Source organism: Monomorium pharaonis, chromosome 9, assembly GCF_013373865.1.
Source record: "Monomorium pharaonis isolate MP-MQ-018 chromosome 9, ASM1337386v2, whole genome shotgun sequence".
Taxonomy (NCBI): Eukaryota; Metazoa; Arthropoda; class Insecta; order Hymenoptera; family Formicidae; genus Monomorium; species Monomorium pharaonis.
In genome coordinates this window covers 5,151,291-5,166,070 of record NC_050475.1, presented here as the reverse complement: position 1 = coordinate 5,166,070, position 14,780 = coordinate 5,151,291, and the positions used below count along the sequence as shown (strand labels likewise).

Here is a 14,780-nt window from a genome sequence, read left to right as displayed (position 1 = left end):
AAAATTGTGTATAATTCTTTGAAGAAATTTTTCACTTTAATAGATCGTAAGATTGCAACATCGAAAATTTAGTGTCACTCTCACAGCACATAAAAGCAATAATATTTAATGCTGAACGAAAATGGGAGTTTTTATGAGCCTCAGGGGGCACTCGACGAAAAGGAAAGACTCGAACGTGCTCGAGGGCCCATCATCGAGGGCGCTTAAAGTCATAGTACAAGCGAAGCAACGATTCGTATGCTCCTGACGGTTTCGTTGAGAGAGTTCTTTGATGGTCACAACACAAGCCGCGGATTAATTCGAGCTCATGAGAATGCCGTTTGCTCACAACCACGCGAATGCACCGGCGGGCACAGGAGAATTGCATAATAGTTCTCTCTCTCTCTCTTTCTCTCTGTCTCTCTGTCTCTGTCTCTCAGCGCCGAGTGCGGAGCACAGATTATTCCTCACTCTTGTTAAGAGCCGTTTGATACTAATTCCTGCTTTTTGCAAGCTCATTTAAAATCGTACTGTAAGGGATCCTCGGATGTGCACGAGGCAGAACATCACGTACGTATTAAACTCTAGAATTAGCTTATCTGCAAACTAATTATCATAAGAGAAAGGGGAATTCGTTTAATATATCAATCACATTCGACGAATGTATGTATGGAAGGACGTATATGTAACGAATAATCGCATGCTCGAAGATAATCAATGGAAAATAATTTTGACAAAATTTATAATTAATATATAAATGTGATAATGCTAAAACGCATTCTACTCTTTACAATAACAAAAATTAAAATAATACAAAATGTACGTAATAAAGGCGTTTTATAAGAGAGAAAAAACTCTGGAATTAAAAAAATATTCCAAGCAGAAAATTTATTCCAGTTTTTCATAAAATAAAACCACTAAAACAGTATAATTCTTAATAATCTGAATACATCACAGAATATTAAAATAATCCTTATCTTTCCTAGTTTACTATACCCTGCTGCCTTTTGGCTGCAAGAACATCTCGGGATCTACCTACATATAAAATGATAATGCAAATACTTTTCTGCGCGGATTATTGTTTGTGCGTAGATGAACGATTTTTGTAGCAGATGCAGCTGCACATTTCTCTTTAATGCTCGGATACAGTCGAAGGGACAAATAATGAACAATTTAATGTTTTACCCCTTCGTAACAGGATCTATTTCTGTTATCTTCGCGCGATACAAACGTGCAGCAGCAGTGCGGGATGAGAAGGGTGCGACGGATAGGGGAGGACCAATGGTGTCCTGCACTGCGAGATACCCGACCGATGTCAGATGCCTAAAAATACTTGCCAGAAGCAGTGTAATATAATTATCTTTATGATATATGGAGCCGCCGCCCATCCATTTCTTAAGGGCTAACATTTGTCATCCGACGCAGATGACGCGGACTATCTGTTGTCTTTCGACTTCCCGCCGTTTCCTTGTTCTAGGACATGGTTCTGGAGTTCAATAAAAAATTTATTTCGAGAAGGAACATAACACTAAAAAAATCTCGAGATTTCCAAAATTTCACGGTCTTTTATTCTCTGTCCTATTGCCTTCTGGAAAAGGGAAGAGGAAGAGTTGTTCAAAATATAAAAAGTTCTATTTAAAATCTCTGTAAATATGATACAACATAAATAGAAATAAAACAGGTTATTTTTTTACACTGTGATAAACTGCAGTGAGACATTAATTTTTCGCATAATGCTACCCAAAATACGTTTATCTAAAATGTGCAACGGGCAACGCGATCGACAATGCACCAAAGTTTTCCAGGAAAAAAAAAACAAACTTCGTTATCCACGAGGGCCGGCACGGTGATAGCGTCGTTTATTTGATTTCCCGCTTACCGGGGCGAACGCAAAAAATCTACATCAATATCGACATTGATCGCCGCGCGGCGCGACGCAACGATATACCGATACTCGATTAATCATTTCGGTTCATACTTCGGGATTTTAGCACGCGACAAAAGCTTGAATGGCCGGATTCCGGCGAAGCGTGACGGAACGGAACGAACAATACGTGTGAAATATAACGATGGCGATGAAAATTTCTCGGGACAAAAGCAAACGCGCGCTTTTCCGCGACCTCGGGCGACACCGAATTCGCGAATTAGAAAATCAAAGCGGAGCGACAGGAATCGTAGTTCAATTAATTATATCACTCCTATCTTCCCATCTCTTTGTAAATTTCGCTCTGAAATTCTAGATTTATATTTGAAGAGTAAAGAACGGCGTATCGTTCTTGTAACTGTTTCTCAAGGTAAGATCACGAAGAAAACAGATGCAATCACCAAAACCAGATTAAGCAAAAGCATCTCATCATCTATCTGACTGCTTTGCAGACTTGAAATTGCGCGATGCAATTTTAAAATTTGTAATAAATAAATGTAAATTCTGTCATATATATTATCATGTATTTCGATTGTTTTAATAATAAAATAAAAATATCATTTTCTATTATAAAAACTTATTATAATTTGTTATTTTATGATAATTATATCTTTCATTTTCTCTGCTTCCCTTTTCTTCCTTTAAAAAATCTTAATATAAAATTATAGTAAATTATAATTTATATATGTATAGTAAAATTATATTTTTTTATTAAAAATATCTAATTAATAATTAAATACTAAAATATATAATCATCTAAATCATTACAAAATAATCATTCGTTTCATAATTTCATATTCTTAACTCAAATTTCTTCTCTCCATTATTCCAAACAATATAAATATTGCAAAACACCAGCGATAAAGTTAATATCGTCAAGTTATTTTTAATTATCTAATGTGTACAAAGGTACGTCTACTCTTCCAATAGCACAAACTACATTTCTTCATCTCGCTGCAAAGCCAGGAAAATCAAGGACATCACGAAGCCAGCTTGACGCCCACGTAGCGTCGTTGATACGCGCAAAAGATCAAAGAGCGAATTCTGCTCGCGGGCAGTTGAAAATTAGCAAATCAAAGATTACCTCTAATACACTTTCTTTGTGGGAAAATGACGATTCCTACTTTAGTCTCGAAATGTCGAAAAGGACAGGCAGCATTATTGATCATACCATCTACTCGACAAAGGACCCATTCTCTGATATATAATTCAAAGTAGAACCATGTGAATTAATAAAATTCATCTATTGAGAACGAATTTTGAATTTCCGATCTTGATAAAAAACAAACAAACAATAAATCAATGTATTTGAAACTAATACGATCTCAAAAATTGTCATCATCTGTCAATATAATGCAATAAAGGATAAATTAATACAATCTGTTCCAAATATATACAATGCTGTTTAAAATATTCAAAAAGATGACCTGTTTCTTCATTGATCTTTGCAATAATAACCTATCATTTAACGCCAACTCAGTTGTCGCAAATTTAGATCTGAGAAAAATCATTCCTACAGTCGCAATACATTGTCGCGGCATGTCGACGCGTAATACAATTGCACTCCTAATAATCACACGGAGCTAGATTCAAAAATATCAGCTAAGAAGCACGAGGGAGCTTCGAGCATGCGGAGTCAATTCAGAATTAGCAAGTCAAAAGGCGCGAGTGCGCCTGTCGTCGTACTGTCGTCCTATCGCGTAATGCGTACCTTTGTCGCGATGAAATGATGGTTTTCGAGGAGCAGCTTAATCTCATCGCCCTTCCCAAATTACCGGGTCGTCCCAGCGGCTGGTGGTGACTACGCTCTCTCCGTAATTTGTAAGCGCGCCTCGGCCCATCAGGTCCCACCGGTCCCCGCGCTCTCCCAACTCCTCCTCTCCTCCGTATTTCGCCATCTTTCATTGGACTTTCCACGGCGAAATTATACGCCGAGTGACAAAACGCGAAGGCAGACGTCGTTTTATTTGCCCCTACATTAGCATTCCCCGCGGCTATCATTACCTCCAACGATCATTCTGGCCTCGATGAGTCTCCGATCAGTCGATTAATTCGATGCCTTAATGGCACTACGTGGGCGAGGCGCGAACGCGACCCCGATGATCGCCGGAGAATGATCGTCGAGAGAGCGGCTACCGGGAGAATAACTTAATAGAACGAAACGTCATTAAGCGACTAAACCTCTTTTAAATCTCTAATCTTCTCAGTGTACCTTATTAAAAAAATAACACTTCAAAGAATAATGGATAGAAATATGAGGCACTAAAATGTAATTTTAATTGAAAAACAAAAAATAAAAAAATTTTAATTATAAGATTATTTAATTAATATTCTAAATTATAGTATACTTCTATAATTTTTACGCAAATACTTTCTTGCATAATTCTACGAATTCTAGAAAGTAATATAAAATTTTTCTGTCAACTCGGAGATTCTGTTTACTGAGATTCCTTTAGAAGCATTGTTTTGAGATATTCGAAGCAAGATTATTAATTAGATGGATTCTGGGAAGTGATTGTGCAAATTCAAGAGACAGAGATAAGCAACTTTACCAAATCAAATTATCAACTACTCCTTAACAATCCAAACTCAATCGAAATTCGCGAGCTTCGGTATGGCTTAGTGAAACGCTAGAGAACACAAAGGAATAGAATTGCCATATTACTGAATAATAATTAACTGAAGCAGCAAACGTAGGTAGGCAAACATGTCAAATTTAATTATGCTGAATATTCTAAGATTGTCAGCTTTAAAATTCAAATAATAATAGTAGCATTATAATCCTTTAATGAATACACATTTACCTTCATCGAGCAGCTTCATTAAATGCAATCGCGCAAATCAATAATAATGCATACGATATAATGAAACGTAATAATTTATATCTCCAGGTATAAATCAATCTCTGTAAAGTTATGACACAATCATCCTCGCCCACTTATCTTTACGATTAGCTTGACATTTCGTGCAGGATGTCGATGGAAACGCATGCGTTGCAACGAACAATGATTTTCCGCAGCGAGTTATTCGACCTTTGACGTCGGATTCATCTCCCGTCCTATAATTATTATGCTGCACCCAACGTTGACAGATAATTTAAATAAAGAGTCGCGCGCGAGGAATTAACGAGGGCTCGCACAGTAATGTTAGAATGACGATCGTTAATTGTTACAGTGCGAACGAATGTTTAGCAGTACGACGGCACGTAGTTGTTCATTTCGGATTAGGATAATTGGGCTTGCACGGGGTGTCAAACACCGAGAGGCTCGCCGCTCACGCCTGGATTTCACTAATTGGTATTATCAAGCTTTAGCAACTAATGATATTAATTGAATGCCCGCCATCGCGTCACGTGTCAACCCTTTTCGAGGCACCGCAGCTTCATTTATTAAGAGGAAAATCTCAATCTCATTCACGAGTTATTCCTGCAACAATAAACAGCCGGAGAAATGGAGTTTTCCGATATTTTTAAACGAATTAGTCGAAAAATGGCTAAAAATATTTGCTTTAACGCTTCTATCGTTTTCCATATCCAAGAGAGGATGCAGAAAATACTTTTTATTTAACTGATATTTAGTTAGTAAACAAATCGCTTCACCATCGTTGCAAACGCGGAGCGTGCGATGTATTCTTGGGAAACGTCAACGAACTTCCCAGGTGTGTTGGAATTTCATGAGAAAGTCTCGGATTTTTCTCGGATAAAGCTTCGCCGAAAAATCAGATCGACCGGAGAACAATGCGCGTGGCGATATCTCATGTTCTCAGACGCCTGGCACAAGGCGCGTTGCACAAGGCGACAGGATGTTAAGAAAAAGTCGGTGCATGCATATACCTAAGCGCGAGCGGAAATACGTGACAAATGCGTGATTTGCCTGTGAAGTGAAAGGGTGTCAGGGGCTCACGTGGGTGCCGATTGAACGGAACGGAACACAGAAGATAGCGAGCCATACGTTTTAATAGTAACTTGGGTCTTGTGTAAAATTATATGTGTACGACATGATTAAACCATGCGAGATACGTGATTGTCAATGCCGCAGGAACAAAATAACACAAAATAGACTGGGAATAGAAAATGAGTTATGTATAAGAAACTCTTATCGATAAAAATAATCAATCTCGAGAAGACCGCTGAATTTAAATTAGATGTTACAAATTATTACCGCGAGATATAACGGGATCGTGAGTTTACGTAGGAAATTACGCTGGAGGAGACTACCGATTCGTTTACGTCAGCCGCGGGTGAATATAAAGTGCATATTCGCCCTTTAATGAATCTCTTTTTTTTTTTTTTAAGGCGGATATGACGCGCGAACCGCGCGCGCGTCATACGCGGAAATGAAATTGCGATATGCTAAAGAGCGTGGTGTATTCTTGGAAGTGGTCGTCGTCGTCGTCGTATCAGGACGCGAAATTAACGCCGCTTAATTTACAGGGGCATAAAATAAACCCGTGATCGATATGCCCGCGCACGGACGCGAAATTCACAGCTGAGGCACACATACAGGAGTGAGAGATCCTATCGCGGCGACTCGCGAAACGAGAATTCGCGTGAGAGCGTAGCCCGTCCGTTCGACCTGTCCGTCCGTCGCGTCGGGAGAGAGGTCTTACACTGTCTTGAGTTTGCCGCGGTCTCCATCTTATCTGTTGGACTATTTAAGACGTCGTCCGCGATTCCCCGTCACACTCAAGAGGGACGGGGCAGAGATATCCGCACAAAATCACACGCGGATTAACAGATAAGCGACAGATGCGCGCGAGCACGCCAAGGACCGACCGTAAATTTAGGCCGACGGACAGCGTCCGTTCGATCCGCTCTCATTGATTCGCTTGGGATTAGATAAACGCGACAAATGATGCATACTAAGGAGTCTTCTATCCGACCTTCTATTGATCGCGTTCTGTTATCTCGTCCGCTCGAGAAAGACCAGTGCGGACGTTTACTGATATAGCCTGTTCGTCGAATATGTTAACTGTTCGGCGAGCGGACAGAAAGGACTATTATCATGCATGTACGTCAGAAAATTGAAACGTATTCTTTTTCCAGCGACTCCAAAATAACCCTTGTCTTATAAAAGATTTTTTTCAGTAGACGGCAGCTGAGAAATTATTCAAGAATAAAGGTTAAAGTGTTGTACTAGGGTCTAGAATTAGTTAATCGATAAAATGTTTTGCGTTTTTTCTTTTTCCCGTTAAATGTTACGATATCAAATTGGACGCAAAATAATACTTGGATAATAAAAATACTCATATACAAAAAAATGCACTAAAAAAATAATGTTTTGTTCTATAAACCAAAATTTTGATGGAAAAACAAAACATTTTGGTTAAAATATGCCAAAAATTATTTAGTTGCAACGTATTGCAAAATTGGAAAATACATTTAGTAAAAAAAAAAACTAAAAATTTTGTTGTATAAAACACGATATTTGGTTGCTGTTAAAAACCGCTTCAACTAAACTGCTTGGAGATACCCAATTTTTTTCCTACAATACAAAATACTCATATAAAGATATTATTTTAACAAGCATTGATCCAACGATAAGTAAGAGATCGATGGACAATCTGCACGAGTTGCATGATAACTATTTTTAAAGGAGTCAATTATATACATAATAGACGCTTTTCCATTCACTACTATTCTTATGCGAAATGAATGTTGCACGTTACTTGCCGATATCTTTACAATTTCAATGCAAATTGCGCGCTACAGCCTGCGTGACTAATTTAATATGCCACGCTACCTTATTATCGCACGTAACAGAATAGAATGCCTCAAATTTTCATATCACAAAATTGCTGCGTTCCTCACAAATTGTCAAATATACGCTCGAAATGCACTAGAATTTTATAAAATAATAACCTTATCCGGATGAAATGCAACGCACTTAAATTACATTTAACGTTTAATGATGTTCCATTATATCAACAACTACGTATTATTCTTTATTGTTTGATACAAAAGGTATTCATTTATACAATTACACGGAATATATATTATAATGTATATATTCTGTATAAACGTTAATATTAATAAAAGTAATGAATAATAACTAAAATATATGATACGTAGAAGAATATAATAAATTATGATAAATAAAATCGTACTGCGCGCGTTCAATAAAAAGGATTAACGTGAAAAGATGAAAAGTCCAATATGCCAATATTAATTTGAGCCACATTAACGCAGACATTCTTTTTTTTTTTATTCAAGCAGAGAGATTAAATAAGTATCGATATGCGAACGTTGATATTAATCCTTCTGACAGCAAAAGCAGATTTGAAGAGACACTTTTTCATACAGGGATGAAGAACGAGATCCGTTAACAGATTGCTTTTTCCGTCCGTCGGAAAGCGAACGAGAGAATAATTTTCATGCGAGAGTGACGAAGGAGAAAGAGAGAGAGAGAAAGAGAGAGCTGGAAGTGCAGGAATCGCAAACGGTCTCGGAACCGCGGAGGACCTTCCATGAAGAGAGTAAGCTTAAAGGAGATAGTCAGTAAAGATCCTGATGTAGGACAGCCCGGGTGAAACATCGCCCGACGGCCGCGGCGTTATCCGCGCGCACCATCTCTCGCGCTCGCGACAATCTTTTCGCACTTCGCGAGAGGACCCATTCCTCAACTCCTATGGAAATACGACCGTGCGGCGCGTTACGAATTGCCGCGATATCAAAGAGAGACGAATTCAAATCGATTGCTACTTTTTTTTGTATGATCGGCATAAGAACGATTCAATCTCTTTGCGTAAGTTCTTTACGGATTTATTCCTATAAAAAACCGAAAGTGACTTTAGCAATGATTATCAAGTTCTAATTCAAAACAAGAATATTAATGTTTTAGTGATCTTTCTTTTTCTTGTCAAATTGTAATAAATAAATGTCATATTATGAGTAATTTTAACGGAAAAAAATTGATATATGAGAGGAAAGTATTCTTTACTTGAATAAAATATCATTTAGCTATCTTGTATCTTTTTAAACATCGTTCATCATTAACTTCTGAGTGGTATATCCATACAATTCTTTCAACTTCACCATGCTGTAAAAACAACGCGGTTTGCAAAATATACCAGCCACAAATATAAAAAATTAATTTATTAAAAAGTACATATAAAATTAAAAAACATCATAGAAGATTTTAAGAGTTACGCGCTTTACTATTTACGCGCATTCTGATTTTCCATCACGTATATATTCAGAAAAAGATATTTCGTCTCGACAGTCGAGACGAAATATTTCATTCTCGCGTCATATATCATACGGCGCAAAGATTACAATATAAGAGTGATTCACCGTGAGCTTTTACCATTCGTCATTCTCGCTACTGTCATATTTTTTACCATGCTGTATTCGTAAAGTCACTTGTAACACAACGCATTTACGAGCTACTAAAACCGGCGTTCATGAGACGTTAGCTCGTATTATAGCATTATTAGATGCTACCTTCTAACAGTCCAGGTAGTCCCGTCAAGAACTCCAGGATCTATTTACGGTTAGAAAAGATCCCAGAACTTAATCCTCTCAAAACTCTCGTGATATTTAACTATCCAAATGTAGTCCTTAAGAATGTTTAACCTTTTCTCTTTCTAAAGATTATCCGTAAGATTATCTGTAAGATTATCCATTTCAAACATAACACTTTATATGCGCTTTTGACGCTTTACGGGTATAAGAAAGCCCCATAAGAAAATCAAATATCCCAACACTAAAAAATTGTAGCGACACGAAACGAGATTGTAAGGTATTAGAAAGTTAGAAGGCTAGAATAGGAATACATTAATCGAAGATATAGTAAATTGATCGGACAGTTTCCTTATTTTATTAATAGTTCAAGCACTGTCAAAACACGCATGCACAAAGATCCCATAGAGGGAAAAGCCGAAAGAATATCTTTTCTCCGACACATTTTAAACAGCGAAAACATCGTTGACTTAGATGAATTAAGATTTACGGACATCTCTGGACAAAAAGATTCTAAGAAGGAAAGAAAAATTTCCCGCAGTGGGCACGGTGCAAAGGGTTCCGTTCGAATTTCTCTTATTTTCATTTTGGCCGCATGACACGACAATGCTCTTAAATTCACCGCCTTGGACTATGGAGACAACGTTATAGTCGGAAACTTTTACGAAAAAAAGAAAAAACCCGGGCAGTGCCCTCAGAATTAGGCCGGTCATTGTCAAGTTTCATTGAAAACCCGCGAATCTCGAGGGACATCGCCTTTAGTCCGAGATTTGCAATCTCATCGACGAAAAGGCCGGGGAATGTCATTGACTGCGACATTAAAGCGGAGGAATCGATTATTGCCCTTTTGGGTAACACGGAAAGCCTGCATTTCGCACAGATACAAAAATCTAAGCATTACAACGTTATTCCGATTATTCCGTTTAAATTAGCAGTACGTTAAAACACAGTTAGGTTCTGATATAAAAATAGTCAATTAAGAACCAAAGTTCCCGTCACTCACAGTCCTGACGATAAAATCACCCAAATAAATTGTAAATATTAAACAATCCAATAATTTTGTGGCTAGTAAATTGTGTGCATGCGTAAACGAAAAATCGACCTCGTATTTATTCAAAGAACCTGTCACGAACAGGAGCAGCGATAATGACAGTTTGTATGCGAGACATTAGCGTGTGCCACATGGCACTAAATTTCAACAATTTTGCGCGAACTTTAAATTAGTTCCGAAAATTTGATTCGATCATTTTTTCCACGTGATATACGCGCAAACGCGCGTTTCGCATGATCGAGAGCCTCTGTGTTTTACGATCGTACGATTTTATTTCCCTTTTTTTTTGCAGCGTGGGATCACTTTCGCGTTTCACTGCATTGTGCTCCGAGCTTGGAGCGACAGACTGCGCGTGACAGGCGCCACGGCATAAACATCGATCTGCGAATATTACCGTGAAGCATTATTCGCGAAATGACTCTCGCGGTGCTCGCAGCTATTCGCTAGGTGAACCAGAAACTTCAACCGTTTGCTATCAAATCGCCGAGCGACGGCGGACTGTTAACTTTCGCGTTTCTCACGGTAAATGAGAGTCATTTCTTTCTCGCTCTATAGAAAAAATAAAAATAACTCGAATGTAAACAACGCCCCTTTTATTTGATGAGCGATAGACACGCGGAAACTTTTATCAGGAAAAAGATAACGATTTCTAAGCTTTATTGTGAAAATTATTTGTACGTGATTTTACCTGCGTCATTCTAGCAAAGGCCGAGTATTCCAACTTCTTGACAAATTTACCTATCAGGTAAGCGCTTGTATCTATCTTCATTTTTTTTTCTTAAATAAATAAAGACAGACACATTTACCTGATAGGTAAGTTTACCAAGAGGTTGGAAACAACCGGCCCTAAATCCTAATGCTTCACAATCGTAAAAAATGAAAATAACTCGAATGTAAACACACCTATCATTTTTTGATAGACAGTCGAAAACTTTTATCAGAAAATAGATAATGATATCTAAATTGTTAGAACTGTTTGTGTGATTTTACCTGAGTCATTTTTCTAGTAAGTCCTAATGTTTCACAATCCTAACGCTATTAATCATCAGACGTACTATTTATAGACACACATCGAAATAATATCGCGCAATTGTAAAAAGTGTAACAAAAAACATTACAAATAACCTTATGACAACGAATATTTGCTTTCTAAATATATATTTGTAAGGAAAAATTTGCCTTACGCCAAATAAAATAAAAATGTCGGAAAAAGTATTACATGTTCATAACTATATTGAAGTTGTAAAGTGCTTTTACATCGTAAGCATATTACCATTACGTAAGTAAGTATAAAAATTTAGAATCTTTTAAGCAACTTTTAATGACATTTTATCTAGCCCGGACAGACATTATTAAAGCGGAAATTTTACTGTTATAAAGTACAATGGAGATCATTCAAAAGATAATTATCTCTTTTCTAGCATATTTCTATTCTTATCGCAAAACATTATCAATGTCGATAATTTCAAAGTCTCGCCTTTGAGTCTCGCATGCGAGAGCATGGAGAAAGTCTACGTTCCACGTCACTTGTTAAAGCAGTGATATGTTTCATAGCACTTTGCATAGTTACCGACAATGAGATAAACATGTCAAAGAATTCTGACAACTTTTAACAAACGAAACTCCGTCCATTGTACCGGCGGATCCAAAATTGTGTCAATTTTCGCGAAAACAAAAGACGTAAACAAATTTCTTCCCATAAGAAAAATTATTATTAAAATATTCTGCTTGATTGATTTAATATTTTACCAATGTATCTACGCGTCCTATCGATGTATTTTCTACAAGTCCTCCTGTATATGAATACCAAACTTCATGAAACATAAGGTCTTGATATTTTTCTATCTTTACGGTAGATTTATGAGCTTGAGGGATAAAGGGGAGAAAACAGTCGCGCCAGAGTAATGCCTGAAAATGTCGTAAACGCCTACCTGCTAATCTAATCTCTCGAAACGCCCTTTAAACATATCTTTTGTTTTCAGATTTCGTTTCCTCTATTGTGTTGCCCGATTCGTCGAATTTTATGAGTCATGGGTCAAAACTTACCACTCAAAAATCGAGATACCGTCGAGATGTTCGTTCCGGACTTTGAGCGTCGTCTCTCGGGAGAGAATCTCGATGAATCCTCCGTCGTAATACACACCCGCGTCGTTAAGAACTTCCTATCATCCGCCGCCTTGGCGATCACACACTTCCGCCACTGTCACTCACTCACTTTACGAGCTCCTCTCGATTACGCCCTCTCCTAAAGCCGATAACTCTCTCTCTCTCTCTCTCTCTCTCTATCTCTATCTCTATCTCTTTCTCGGCAGCGAGTCGGTGACAGACAGCCACTCGCGCCTCTCGATCTGTTTATCTATCGCGTCACTCTCGTCTTCTTGTTGACGTCCGTCGCACGTCGACGCTCCGAAAGTTGCGCTCCGCGACCAAGCAAATATCACACTATCCACTGATTACGATCGACAGGTTTCAAACGAATCGAGTCGTTCGCGGCGGAAAAATACGAACTCGTTTCCTCTCACGAACGGCGAGAGAGAGAGCGAGTGCTGCTACATCCGTCGGATCGGAGCCGAGATTTTGGAGTCAAGACGGAGGGGCAACATCGGCGTTCTTCAGATTCAAACGATTACCCGCGAAAAACTGTTAACACTGTCCCGCCCCGCTCATCATCTGTGTCAAATTGGACAATCCCTTTGCTCTCTCTCTCTCTCTCTCTCTCTTTATCTCTTTCGCTCAACGAGAAAACACACACTCCGTACAACACCGTACGCAGGCTAACCGCGCGCTACGGCACCCGCCTGTGAACTGAACGCCGCCACGACCTGAAGCCGGGACCCGACTGGTTCCTCCGGCCTAGGGAGTCCCCCACCGCTTTCTCATACTGCTCTCTCTCTCTCCCACCGATCTCCCGCTTTTTCTCTCCCTCTCTCTCTCCTACCGCTCTCCCACCCCTTTCGAGAACACCCACGTTCGCTGTCGCGCGCGCGACCCTACGCGCGCACCATCCCCAGTGAATTTCTATCCTTCGCCCTCTCCCGTTCGCCTGCTCCCACTTTCTCAACCTGGCTTTGTATATCTCTCTTTCTCCCCTTCTCTTTCCCTCTACCTTTCTTCTTCGGGAACTGTTCCTCTCTTCTGTTCCTACTCTCTCTCTCTCTCTCTCCTTCTACCGTTCTACCGCTCTCGATTTTCACTACCTCCTTCTCTCTCCTCCTCCTCGAGACTTCTACTAGTTCGTCCTCGTTCGCGCTCGCATTCCAACGGTGGTCGGTACCTCCCTCTACGACTCTGCCTATTCCTTCCCGCGCGCTCTATGCCATGTTCCGACTGCCTAACACCGACCCTTCACGTACGAACGACCGAACGACCACCCCATTCTCTTCACCGGCAGCGCACACGATCAACCACTTCTATCTTTCTCTCTCTCTCTCTCTCTCTCTCTCTCTCTCTCTCTCTCTCTCTCTCTCTCTCTCTCTCTCTTTCCTTCTCATTCCTCCCCGAGAAACCGCGCGTTGCTGAAGGTGCACCCCTTTGCCAAGGACTTTCTAGATCTCTCCTGCCCCTACCTTCACCCCCACGTCCCACCCTGTTCGCGTCCTGACCAGCCGTGCCTTTCAGAAATATTTCGACGTCCGCGCGCATGTACATCCTTGCACCTGACTCCTTGGAGTTCTCCACGGCCGAGGAAGTGCTCCGGCCAATCCCGGGCACATGTTCGACATTTCCACTCGTGCCATTCTTCTCAGATCAGGCTGGGGAGAGACGGGCGAGGAGGGAGATCTCTTTATCATACTCGCGAGCAAACGGCTGCTCGAAGAAACGGGTGTTACTCCCTTTTTTTCTCTCTTTGACCATTGGATTTCAGCGTACGGCGACGGTAAGAATCGACGAAAAAGAAATTTCCATCGAATGAACCTAAGCACGAGCCATTTTCGCGGTTCATCGGTGCAAGATAAAAAGTCTTGATGTTACAACTGTCATTTGGAATAATGAACGCCGAACACAAGCTGAAGTTATTTAAAAGATCACTACCAAGATTATTACCGATTATATACAATCGACAAACATACAATTTCGAGCGAAAGAACTTAAGAACTCTTAAGAAACCCATTCTTATTTTATATAATTATTTTATTATATACTTTAATATTATATTCGCACTAAAGCGGTTAATCCTTATTTTGCTAGTTAATGTTTACTGTACGCTCGTATCGTCAGTAAAAAAAAAGGTTTTATTTGAAGTGAATTGTTATTTCAAAATAACAATTACAATCCCGGCACAACCGCGAGAGAAATTTCCGCATCAGTGAAAATTGATTTAAGCTCGATATATTGAAATTTCAATACAACTAGATTAATTTGCGAGC

General features: G+C 39.3%; 1 protein-coding gene across 1 annotated transcript in view; it reads right to left on the bottom strand.

The window, feature by feature from the left end:
• The window catches only part of LOC105833922 (MOXD1 homolog 2), a 208,581-nt gene extending 195,304 nt beyond the window's left edge, over window positions 1–13,277 (bottom strand). Inside the window, exon 1 of the mRNA XM_012676033.3 lies at window positions 12,460–13,277. The gene's annotated coding sequence lies outside the window, so the exon portion shown is untranslated. The remainder of the gene's footprint in view (window positions 1–12,459) is intronic.
• Between the last annotated feature and the right edge of the window lie 1,503 nt (window positions 13,278–14,780).